Consider the following 11,887-nt stretch of genomic DNA (forward strand, 5'->3'; position numbering starts at 1 on the left):
TATAAACACCGGCTGTTTTCGTTGGCTTTGTCCTCATAACTTGCCAGTGATAGTTATTCAGTGACATCTCCTCTATAATTTCATAAGCCTCTTCAGGTGTTTTGTTATTGATGGTTTGTAACACCCCGAACCCGAGACCGGCATCGGAGTCGGACACGAGATGTTAACAAACTTTGAAAAAAATTTCCAGACACTGCCCAGTCTGAGTACTAGTCACTTCAAAAATCATATCTTGAGTTTCACAACTCGAAATTCAGTTTTGTGATTTTTCCCTGAAACTAGACTCATGTCCCCACCTATGTATTTTTTTCTAGAATTTTTGGTCGGGCCAATTAGTACAGTTTATTAGTCAAAGTCTCCCATGTTACAGGGGTCGACTACACTGACCCTTTCCCATTACGACTGGGATATCTCTCTGCACAAAGCTTCAATACTGATGCCGTTTGTTTCTATGGAAACTAGACTCAGAGAGGAATCCATACATATATGGTATGACCCCTAATTATCTCTGGTCAATTTATAGTGAATTTCCAAAGGCGGAACAGGGAATCCAGAAACTGTTCTGGCCCTGTTCCACAAGAACCCGAATATCTCTTACTGTACTGTTCCTATGATTGTTTCGTTACTTCCATATGAAAGTAGATTCATCAAGGTTCGATTACATAATTTATTCACTATTTAATTCCACTCCTACGAATTCTTGTGATTTTTCCAATCCACACTACTGCTGCTATCAGCTTCTGTTTTCAAAGTAAACCTTACCTAATTTGGGTTTCATGGACCAACTAGGGCCTTGTCATACATAAGCCCACATATGATCATACTTAGCCATTCTAGTGGCTGATCATTTGCTCAACACTTCCATTCCAACTATAGTTACATCATGAAACCATTTATACATTCATAAATACGAATGGTCTAATGCCATATTCCACTTCTACAAGCCATTTTCGCATGGCTGTACACTTATACATTTCATAAAGTACTCGAAAGACAACAATGGGTAGTCCTATACATGCCATATCAAAATTCAACCAAAATAGTACCCAAAAGAGCCTTTGATAGTGTGGGCGACTTCGACTTCAAGATCCCGAGTCCGATAGCTGGAGAACCAAAAATCTATAAAACAGAGGAGCAATGTAACGAGTAAGCAATTTATGCTTAGTAAGTTTGAGCAAGGAATTCCAGCATGCACAAATAATAGCACACATTTAGCTAAACGGAATATTTCATAATACGCAATTTACCGATATCAAACTTGCTTCACAACATTAACAACCCTTATGTACATACACAATAAACTAACTTGGCCGAAGGCCGGTAGCTCGTTTATCAACTGAGCGAACATTTATTTGTAAGGGCTCGATTAAATTCAACACATACGTAACATATCCCAATATTGGGATGTTTTTCGAGTATTAGCTGGAATTTTACAGCAAGCGCATTCATTTCCAAATCACGTACCTTCGGAATTTAACCGGATATAGCTCCTCGTTCAAGTGCCTTCGGGACATAGCCCGGTTTTAGTAACTCACACAATGCCTTCGGGACATAACCCGGATTTAACAACTCGCACGAATGCCTTCGGGACTTAACCCGGATTTAATAACTCGCACGAATGCCTTCGGGACTTAACCCGGATTTAGTATCTCGCACAAAGGCCTTCGGATCTTAGTCCGGATATATTCACTTAGCACAAAGCCTTCGGGACTTAGCCCGGACAGCATTCAATTAATCATGCACATTCACATTTCATTTTCATTTGCGAAACTCAAACACAAGGCACATATCGTCCTTGCACATTCGGCTCAATAGCCACACATAGAGCATGATTTAATCACATTGTAATTTAAGCTCTCTTACTCAAGAACTTACCTCGGGTGTTGTCAAACGATTCCGCTAGCTATTCAACCACTTTTTCCTTCCCTTTATCGGATTTATTTCCCCTTTGCTCTTGAGCTTAATCAAACAAATAAATTGATTTCATCATTTAGGCATCAAAAAGATGAACACAAGGCATTTAGCCCATATTTATACATTAGACATTAAAGTCTCATACATGCAAAAATCATGCATCAACACAACATATTAGCTAATTTCTTTCCCCTTGGCCGAATATGCATGTCTATTTTTGGGGTCGATTTCAACACTTAATACACACATATACACACTAGTAAAGCATCCTCCCCCTTTTCATCAATTTAACACATGCATTGCTCATTAACATGCAAAGTTACATTCGGCCTTAGCACACATCTTGCTAGCCGATTCTTCTCCATTTAGCAACCAATGCACATATGTGCTCACACAAAAATGCTAAAAAGGAGGTTCAAGAATCATCAAGCCATCATCACATGCATCATTAACAAGCTTCATATTTTGCATGCAATGGCATTAACATAACCTCCACCTAGGCCGAATCTTAACTCATCCTCATACCTCATCACCACAACATCAAACATCAACCAAGAATGATGCATCCATGGTCAAGTGCCATTTCCATCACATAGCAAGATTTAGACCATGGGCTAGGTAGAACTCAAGCTAACAACTAAATCATGCATGCATCTCATGAAACATCATCAAACATACCTTAGCCTAGCTACATGCATGGCCGAATCTCTTCACCTTTCTTCTTCTTTCCTCCTTAAAATTTTTGGCCAAGGATGAACCAAAGGATGAGAAATTTTTTTCTTTGTTTTTCTTTCTAATTTAGGCTAAAATGAAGGTGAGAAAGGATGAACACAAATTTTTCTCCTTTCTTCTCTTTAGCTCACGGCAATGGGGGGGCAACTACACATTTTTTTTTCTTTTGTTTCCATTTCTTTATTACCCATACTCCTTATTTTATTCTTCCATTAACAAAACATGTTTCATGACATGTTTTGCCCATCATTCCTTGTCATGGCCGGCCACTACTCATTAGGGGGGGGAATTTGACATGCAAGTCCCTCCTTTGTCCACATGCACTAATAGGTCCTCACACATTGACCTATCACATTTTAGAATTTTCTCACATAAGTCCTATTGACTAAATTCACATGAAATCAACCAAATTGAAGCTTGAAATTTTCACACATTCATAATTACATATTCTAGACAATAAGTATCACATTCAAACATTTCGGTGACTCGGTTTAGCGGTCCCGAAACCACTTCCCGACTAGGGTCAACTTTGGGCTGTCACAACTCTCCCCCACTTAAGAAATTTTCGTCCCCGAAAATCTTACCGGTAAATAGGTTTGGGTATCGTTCTTTCATCGAGCTCTCGGTCTCCCAAGTTGCTTCCTCGATCCTGTGTTTGAGCCATAACACCTTTACTAGCGGAACTCTTTTGTTTCGCAACTCCTTCACTTCACGAGCTAGGATACGCATCGGTTCTTCTTCATAGCTCATGTCGACTTGAATTTCAACCTCTGATGGGCTAATTATATGCGATGGATCAGATCGATAGCGTCGAAGCATCGAAACATGAAAGACATCATGAATCTTTTCAAGCTCCGGGGGCAAAATCAATCTATACGCAACCGGGCCAACTCGCTCGGAGATTTCGTACGGCCCAATGAATCTTGGGCTCAACTTGCCCTTACGGCCGAACCTGAGTATCTTTTTCCAAGGTGAAACCTTAAGGAACACTTTGTCTCCCACCTGATACTCGATGTCTTTTCGTTTCAAATCTGCGTACGATTTCTGACGATCCGTGGCTACCTTCAGACTTTCATGGATTACCTTTACCTTCTGTTCAGCATCTCTAATCAAATCAACTCCGAAAATTTTACTTTCACCGAGCTCGGTCCAAAACAATGGTGTACGGCATTTACGACCGTACAAAGCCTCGTAAGGTGCCATCTTAATACTTGATTGAAAACTATTGTTGTAAGCGAATTCAATCAAAGGTAAATACCGTTCCCATGAACTACTGAACTCGAGGATGCAACATCTCAACATATCCTCAAGTATCTGAATTATCCGTTCGGATTGACCATCGGTTTGGGGGTGAAAAGCAGTGCTAAAATGCAGCTTGGTACCCAGAGCTTCTTGCAATTTCTTCCAAAATCGTGAGGTGAATCTCGGATCTCTATCCGACACGATAGAAACAGGTACCCCGTGTAATCTCACAATTTGATAAACGTACAATTCAGCTAGTTTCTCCAATGAAAATCCGTACGTACGGGGATGAAATGAGCTGACTTAGTCAGTCTATCAACAATAACCCATATCGCATCCTTCTTACTTGCTGACAAGGGCAGTCCGGACACAAAGTCCATTGTGACTCGATCCCATTTCCACTCGGGTATCATGATCGACTGGAGTAATCCTGAAGGCACTTGATGTTCCGCTTTCACTTGTTGACATATCAAACATCTCGAAACAAAGTCGGAGATGTCCCGTTTCATACCATGCCACCAAAATTGACGTTTCAAATCGTTGTACATTTTCGTACTCCCCGGGTGAATTGACATTCGGCTACAATGGGCTTCGTTCAGAATCATCGAAATGAGTTCCGAATTCCTTGGAACACACAAACGATTTCTGAACCTCAAACAATCATCATCATCAATTTGAAACTCCGATTCCTCGTTCGGAAAACACTTAGCCCGTTTTGCAACCAATTCATCATCGACTTTCTGAGCTTCACGAATTTGGTGAGTCAATAATGGTTTAGCTTTTAATTCAGCTACTAACACACTGTCTGGTAGAACAGACAAATGCACGTTCATCGCTCGCAAAGCAAACAATGACTTCCGGCTTAAGGCGTCCGCAACCACGTTAGCCTTTCCCGGGTGGTAATCAATGACAAGCTCGTAATCTTTCAACAACTCAAGCCAACGTCTTTGTCGCAGATTCAAGTCTCGTTGAGTCATCAAATATTTGAGACTTTTGTGATCCGAAAATACATGGCACTTCTCACCAAACAGATAATGTCGCCATATTTTTAAAGCAAACACGATGGCAGCTAGTTCGAGATCATGGGTCGGATAATTCCTCTCGTGTGGCTTCAATTGTCTCGACGCATAGGCCACGACTCGACCTTCTTGCATCAATACGCAACCCAACCCAAGTAGGGATGCGTCACTATAGATGACAAACTCTTTACCTGATTCGGGTTGCACCAAAATTGGAGCTTCAGTCAAATGAGTTTTCAGTTGGTCGAAACTTTTCTGACATTTCTCCGTCCACTCGAACTTAACATCCTTTTGAAGTAGCTTCGTCATTGGTGTGGCTATCATCGAGAAACCTTTCACAAATCGTCGGTAATAACCGGCGAGCCCCAAAAAGCTCCGAACTTCAGTAACATTTCTCGGAGGTTTCCAGTCAAGTATGGCTGAAATTTTGTTCGGGTCAACTCGAATACCCGACGCGGATACCACATGACCCAAGAAGCTAACCTCTCTTAACCAGAACTCACACTTACTAAACTTAGCATATAACTGCTTATCCCGCAAAATTTGCAGCACTAGCCTCAGATGCTCAGCATGTTCGGTCTCGTCTCTTGAATAGACCAAAATGTCATCAATGAACACCACTACGAACCGATCCAAATACGGCCTGAAGATCCGATTCATCAAATCCATAAATACTGCAGGGGCATTAGTGAGCCCAAACGGCATCACTAAGAATTCGTAGTGACCATATCTCGTTCTGAAGGCAGTTTTGGGAATATCTGAATCTCGGATTCGCAACTGATAATAGCCCGATCTCAAATCTATTTTTGAGAACACTGAGGCTCCCTTCAGTTGGTCGAACAAATCATCGATGCGCGGCAACGGATATTTGTTCTTTATCGTCACTTTATTCAGCTGACGATAGTCAATGCACAACCTCATGGTTCCGTCCTTCTTTTTCACGAACAATACTGGTGCACCCCAAGGTGAGAAACTTGGTCGAGCGAAACCTCTATCCGTCAGTTCTTGCAACTGAGCTTTCAACTCCTTTAACTCGGTTGGTGCCATACGATACGGAGCTATCGAAATCGGCGTAGTCCCAGGTACAAGCTCAATACCAAACTCTACCTCCTGAACAGGTGGTAAACCCGGTAATTCTTCCGAAAAAACATCCGGGTATTCACAAACCACCGGCACAGATTCGGGTTTCTTTTCAAATTCTTTGTCACCAAGTACATACGCAAGGTATGCTTCGCACCCTTTTCTTACATATTTCTGTGCCAACATTGCTGATATTACAGCTGGCATCCCCTCCAAGTCCGCAGACTCAATTCGGACTACTTCGTTATTTGCGCACCTCAAATCAATAGTCTTGCTCTTGCAATTCACAATCGCATCATGCGCGGTCAACCAATCCAACCCAAGGATAACATCAAATTCATCAAACGGCAAAAGCATCAAGTCCGCCGGAAAACAGGAACCTCGAATTTCCAGGGGACATTTCTTACACACTTTGTCGACAAGCACGTAAAGACCCAAGGGATTTGACACCCGAATTACGAACTCAGTAGACTCAATAGGTAAAGTCTTACTGGATGCTAAGGTTTCACATATGTAGGAATGAGTAGAACCGGGGTCAATCAAAGCAATTACAATAGTATCAAAGAGAGTGAATGTACCGGTAATAACATCAGGCGAAGAAGCATCCTCGCGGGCACGTATAGCATAAGCTCTAGCAGGCGCACGGGCTTCGGATCTGGTTATATCATCCCTAGATCCTCTCTGACCACCACTAGCATTGCCCATATTTCCAGATGGTCTACCTCGAGCAGTGGTAGCACCCGGTCTCCCACTCTGATTTGCATTCTGTCCCGACAACCTCGGGCAATCTTTAATGAAGTGGTCAACTGATCCGCATTTGTAACAGGAGCGGTCAGGAAATCTACAACTCCCCGAATGCCATTTACCGCAATATCGGCATTTCGTCCTATCTCGACGTTCATTCCCAACACTGGCGACCGAAGTGCCTCGTGTACCCACAGGGGGTCGATCCGATCTCGTCCAAAAAGGCCCGAAGTGCCTCTAAACTGGCCCGCATCATCTCGAAATCTCTTCGATGTCTGTTGAAGAGACCTCCCCGAGGATCTTTTACGAAACTCTCCAGTTCCCTCATCAACTCTTTGCTTTTCTTTTCTAAGCTCTTCGGCTTTACAAGCTCGTTCAACAAGTACCACGAACTCTCGTATTTCAAGAACGCCAACGAACATTTTTATATCTTCATTCAGCCCATCCTCGAAGCGTTTACACATAATAGCTTCGGACGAAACACATTCCCGAGCGTACTTGCTAAGTCTAACAAATTTTCGCTCGTAATCAGTAACCGACATGGAGCCTTGCTTAAGCTCAAGAAATTCCTTCCGTTTTTGATCAACAAATCTCTGACTGATATACTTTTTCCGAAACTCAGTTTGGAAAAACTCCCAAGTTACTTGCTCTCGGGGCACAATAGAAGTCAGAGTACTCCACCAATAGTAGGCAGAATCACGTAGCAAGGAGATAGCACACTTTAGGCATTCATCGGGTGTACAAGATAGCTCATCGAGTACCCGGATAGTGTTGTCCAGCCAAAATTCAGCTTGCTCGGCATCATCGCTATCCATAGCCTTAAATTCAGTAGCCCCATGTTTTCGGATTCTGTCAACTGGGGGCTTATTTGACCTTATTTGGTCCGTTACCGGTGGTATTGTAGGTGCGGGGGTAGTATTTGTCGGGAATGGAGGTTGTGGAACAGCCATATTAGTTCGAATGTATTGGTTAAACCAATCATTCATCACGCTATAGAATGCTTGTCTAGCTTCATCATTCGGATTACTAGCATTAGGTTGAGAGTCTGCCGGCACTGTCCCTTGTGCGGGAGCAGGCGCTACACTCTCAAGATCATCAGCTACCTCTCGGTCACGATCGGGATCCATTACTATAAATAAACACATTTACAATTGTCAGAAATCACCACACTATCAAGTAATCACATAAAATGGCATGTATAGCTAGACCCAAAACATTACGGTAGTCCTAGAATCGACTAAACCGTAGCTCTGATACCAATAAAATGTAACACCCCGAACCCGAGACCGGCACCGGAGTCGGACACGAGATGTTAACAAACTTTGAAAAAATTTTCCAGACACTGCCCAGTCTGAGTACTAGTCACTTCAAAAATCATATCTTGAGTTTCACAACTCGAAATTCAGTTTTGTGATTTTTCCCTAAAACTAGACTCATGTCCCCACCTATGCATTTTTTTCTAGAATTTTTGGTCGGGCCAATTAGTACAGTTTATTAGTCAAAGTCTCCCATGTTACAGGGGTCGACTACACTGACCCTTTCCCATTACGACTGGGATATCTCTCTGCACAGAGCTTCAATACTGATGCCGTTTGTTTTTATGGAAACTAGACTCATAGAGGAATCCATACATATATGGTATGACCCCTAATTATCTCTGGTCAATTTATAGTGAATTTCCAAAGGCGGAACAGGGAATCCAGAAACTGTTCTGGCCCTGTTCCACAAGAACCCGAATATCTCTTACTGTACTGTTCCTATGATTGTTTCGTTACTTCCATATGAAAGTAGATTCATCAAGGTTCGATTACATAATTTATTCACTATTTAATTCCACTCCTACGAATTCTTGTGATTTTTCCAATCCACACCACTGCTGCTATCAGCTTCTGTTTTCAAAGTAAACCTTACCTAATTTGGGGTTTCATGGACCAACTAGGGCCTTGTCATACATAAGCCCACATATGATCATACTTAGCCATTCTAGTGGCTGATCATTTGCTCAACACTTCCATTCCAACTATAGTTACATCATGAAACCATTTATACATTCATAAATACGAATGGTCTAATGCCATACTCCACTTCTACAAGCCATTTTCGCATGGCTGTACACTTATACATTTCATAAAGTACTCGAAAGACAACAATGGGTAGTCCTATACATGCCATATCAAAATTCAACCAAAATAGTACCCAAAAGAGCCTTTGATAGTGTGGGCGACTTCGACTTCAAGATCCCGAGTCCGATAGCTGGAGAACCAAAAATCTATAAAACAGAGGAGCAATGTAACGAGTAAGCAATTTATGCTTAGTAAGTTTGAGCAAGGAATTCCAGCATGCACAAATAATAGCACACATTTAGCTAAACGGAATATTTCATAATACGCAATTTACCGATATCAAACTTGCTTCACAACATTAACAACCCTTATGTACATACACAATAAACTAACTTGGCCGAAGGCCGGTAGCTCGTTTATCAACTGAGCGAACATTTATTTGTAAGGGCTCGATTAAATTCAACACATACGTAACATATCCCAATATTGGGATGTTTTTCGAGTATTAGCTGGAATTTTACAGCAAGCGCATTCATTTCCAAATCACGTACCTTCGGAATTTAACCGGATATAGCTCCTCGTTCAAGTGCCTTCGGGACATAGCCCGGTTTTAGTAACTCACACAATGCCTTCGGGACATAACCCGGATTTAACAACTCGCACGAATGCCTTCGGGACTTAACCCGGATTTAATAACTCGCACGAATGCCTTCGGGACTTAACCCGGATTTAGTATCTCGCACAAAGGCCTTCGGATCTTAGTCCGGATATATTCACTTAGCACAAAGCCTTCGGGACTTAGCCCGGACAGCATTCAATTAATCATGCACATTCACATTTCATTTTCATTTGCGAAACTCAAACACAAGGCATATATCGTCCTTGCACATTCGGCTCAATAGCCACACATAGAGCATGATTTAATCACATTGTAATTTAAGCTCTCTTACTCAAGAACTTACCTCGGGTGTTGTCGAACGATTCCGCTAGCTATTCAACCACTTTTTCCTTCCCTTTATCGGATTTATTTCCCCTTTGCTCTTGAGCTTAATCAAACAAATAAATTGATTTCATCATTTAGGCATCAAAAAATGAACACAAGGCACTTAGCCCATATTTATACATTAGACATTAAAGTCTCATACATGCAAAAATCATGCATCAACACAACATATTAGCTAATTTCTTTCCCCTTGGCCGAATATGCATGTCTATTTTTGGGGTCGATTTCAACACTTAATACACACATATACACACTAGTAAAGCATCCTCCCCCTTTTCATCAATTTAACACATGCATTGCTCATTAACATGCAAAGTTACATTCGGCCTTAGCACACATCTTGCTAGCCGATTCTTCTCCATTTAGCAACCAATGCACATATGTGCTCACACAAAAATGCTAAAAAGGAGGTTCAAGAATCATCAAGCCATCATCACATGCATCATTAACAAGCTTCATATTTTGCATGCAATGGCATTAACATAACCTCCACCTAGGCCGAATCTTAACTCATCCTCATACCTCATCACCACAACATCAAACATCAACCAAGAATGATGCATCCATGGTCAAGTGCCATTTCCATCACATAGCAAGATTTAGACCATGGGCTAGGTAGAACTCAAGCTAACAACTAAATCATGCATGCATCTCATGAAACATCATCAAACATACCTTAGCCTAGCTACATGCATGGCCAAATCTCTTCACCTTTCTTCTTCTTTCCTCCTTAAAATTTTTGGCCAAGGATGAACCAAAGGATGAGAAATTTTTTTCTTTGTTTTTCTTTCTAATTTAGGCTAAAATGAAGGTGAGAAAGGATGAACACAAATTTTTCTCCTTTCTTCTCTTTAGCTCACGGCAATGGGGGGGGGCAACTACACATTTTTTTTTTCTTTTGTTTCCATTTCTTTATTACCCATACTCCTTATTTTATTCTTCCATTAACAAAACATGTTTCATGACATGTTTTGCCCATCATTCCTTGTCATGGCCGGCCACTACTCATTAGGGGGGGGAATTTGACATGCAAGTCCCCCCTTTGTCCACATGCACTAATAGGTCCTCACACATTGACCTATCACATTTTAGAATTTTCTCACATAAGTCCTATTGACTAAATTCACATGAAATCAACCAAATTGAAGCTTGAAATTTTCACACATTCATAATTACATATTCTAGACAATAAGTATCACATTCAAACATTTCGGTGACTCGGTTTAGCGGTCCCGAAACCACTTCCCGACTAGGGTCAACTTTGGGCTGTCACATGGTTCCCCTGGCTACTGCATCAATCATCTGCTGAGTTGAAGAATTCAGGCCATTATGGAACGTTTGAACCTGTAGCCAGAGTGGTAATCCATGGTGAGGACACCTTCGCGTTAGGTCCTTGTATCTCTCCCATGCATCGTAAAGAGTTTCTAAGTCCATCTGCACAAACAAAGAGATATCATTACGTAATTTGGCTATTTTAGCTGGCGAAAAATATTTTAATAAAAATTTTTCGGTCATTTGTTCCCAAGTAGTAATTGACCCTCGTGGTAACGAGTTCAACCATTGTTTAGCTTTGTTCCTTAACGAAAAGGGAAACAACCGAAGGCAAATGATGTCATCAGAAATGCCATTAATTTTAAAGGTATCACAAAATTCTAGGAAATTTGCCAAGTGAGTGTTGGGATCCTCGTCCTGCAAACCATCAAATTGAAAAAACTGTTGTATCATTTGAATTGTGTTAGGTTTTAGTTCAAAATTATTTGCTACAAAAACAAGTCTAACTATACTTGACTCAGTTCCTATTAAATTAGGTTTAACATAATCATACATAGTGCGTGGAGCAGGATTTTGATTAACAGCAATTGCAAGAGGTAGTGGATTTTCTTGGTTTTCAGCCATCTCCTCGGTTGTGGTTTGAATATCGTCCTCTTGCTCGTTCTCTGTGTATCTTAAGCTTCGCCTTATTTCTCTTTGGTTTTTGCGAGCTGTGCGATCGATTTCTTCATCAAAAAGTAGTGGTCCTAACGGGTTTTTTCTAGTCATAAACTATAAAAACCTGCCAAGAGAAAGAAAACGAAAATTAATAAAATTAA

The 11,887-nt window shown here is 41.2% G+C and overlaps 1 non-coding gene across 1 annotated transcript; it reads left to right on the forward strand.

Annotated features, from left to right (window-relative positions):
* Positions 1-11,157: 11,157 nt before the first annotated feature.
* LOC121213366 (small nucleolar RNA R71) lies at positions 11,158-11,263 on the forward strand. The gene has a single exon (XR_005908748.1). It is a non-coding gene; the product is annotated as a small nucleolar RNA R71 (small nucleolar RNA).
* Positions 11,264-11,887: the final 624 nt, after the last annotated feature.

This window comes from Gossypium hirsutum, chromosome A13 (genome assembly GCF_007990345.1).
Source record: "Gossypium hirsutum isolate 1008001.06 chromosome A13, Gossypium_hirsutum_v2.1, whole genome shotgun sequence".
Classification (NCBI taxonomy): Eukaryota; Viridiplantae; Streptophyta; class Magnoliopsida; order Malvales; family Malvaceae; genus Gossypium; species Gossypium hirsutum.